The following is a 1857-nucleotide window of genomic DNA, read 5'->3' on the forward strand; positions in this document are numbered from 1 at the left end:
ATAATGTACAGTATGTGGAAAATAATGTGTTTTTTTAACCTTAAACCGCATAAACACATTTCATTAGTAACCTGCAAATACACAAAATAATGTTCTTTTTAGAAACATTATATGACCCCTTTAAACTTCTGATATACGGTTTTCTGAGAGCACACATCCGAAGCACACGGACAGAAAGCGGCTGTCACAGCATGCGAGTACTAAACTAAGTTCTCATTCACACACGAGTTTACGTTAAAAACACACATGAGTAACAAAAACAGTCGATTATGTCTGTGAAGATAAACAGCGGGGAAATAAATCGCATGTGTATATTAGATCTGTGTGGCAGCAGCAATATACAGTAAATAAATCAATAAATCCACTGCTGTCTTGTCTCCTCTGAGGCTGGGACTCTAAATAGTGTTCTGTGCTCGTCTGTGCAGCCAATGACAGAACAGTTAGCGTGTTCTGCTCAAACTTTCGCCATGACATTAGAACTGATACACTGTTGTCGCTTGCAAAGTCAAAATGACGGCACCGTGAGTGTAAACTTACAGATTAAGGGGCGGTAATATTATAATGAGATCCCTTTGCCACGTCACCAAGGGAGCAAAATCAGACGAGCTCGTTTTCTCACATGCTTGCAGAAAAAGGCTTCCCAAAACAAAGTTACTGGGTTAATCTTTTTCACGTTTCCTTGGTTGGTAGATGCACCGGGGACCTGATTATAGCACTTAAAACCTGGAAAAGTCAGATTTTCATGATATGTCACCTTTAAGTTAGTTTCAGTGTTATTTTGGTATAATTGAGATACTATTATAGTATTTATGACATTTTTAATTAGCTTTTATTTTGAATTTTGAATTTTAGTTAAAGTTTTAACTTTTTTTATGTTTTTTTATGTCCATATTGTTTTCATTAATTTTAATTTCAGTTTTTGTTTTAGTAGCTAAATGTTGCCTTGGTTTTAATTTTATTTCAGTTAAAGTTTGTTTTATTTCAAGTAACAAAAATGTGATAGTTTTAGGTTTAGTTAACAATAATAACCCTGGCAACAGTTCTAATTTTTAAGTTCTTTTAAGTTTATGTAAATAAATAAATAAATAATATGTATGTGTGTGTGTGTGTGTATGTATGTATGTTTTAATAGTTTAATTTCAGTTCTAATAATTCTAGTTAAGAATCTAATTCTCCTTAGGATTAAGTTTTGTTTGCACAACTAGGAAGAAGCTAATCATATAAAATCCATCACTGTTTAAGCATTTGCATTACAGGTTGCTAATTTATCATTTTAAAAGACACATAGAAAGTTCACAATAGTGAATTGTTATGTAATTGAAAGCTGTAATTTCTAAGTGGTTGCTAGGGTGTTCAGGATTGTTGCTAGGTGATCTGTATGATGTTTTAGATCTTGCTAAGTACTTGTTTACTCACTCAACTGAATATTTGGGCTGAACTGTTCTGGAACAGTGTTGTAAATACAACTTAACCACTGATTTCTAGTCGTGTCCTCTTTTGGAAGACCAAACAAAGTAGAAAAATTGAAATCGCATCATATGACCCCTTTAAATGCAAATGTAAGCTAGAGAAACTGGGTCATGAAACCGATGCTCGCCCTTCATTTTTGTGCCGGAACAAAACAGAATCAATAAAGGTGACTCAAAATACTGTCTTTTATTTCTATGGCATTGAGTGTTGTATTGATTCCTGCCCTTTTGGCATCATTTCTACACCTCCTTTAACCCAAAGTGTTTTTCTGTTGCCTGAGGAGAGGGAGTTGGGTTTGAATGACTCACAGTTTTGTTTTCTGGAGCTCTTTGAAAAGGTTTGGGTAACAGTGTCCATACTTGCTCCTGTGAACACAGGCGCTTCATT

The sequence above is a fragment of the Sinocyclocheilus anshuiensis genome, unplaced genomic scaffold (assembly GCF_001515605.1).
Source record: "Sinocyclocheilus anshuiensis isolate Anshui unplaced genomic scaffold, SAMN03320099.WGS_v1.1 scaffold1646, whole genome shotgun sequence".
In the NCBI taxonomy this organism is placed as follows: domain Eukaryota; kingdom Metazoa; phylum Chordata; class Actinopteri; order Cypriniformes; family Cyprinidae; genus Sinocyclocheilus; species Sinocyclocheilus anshuiensis.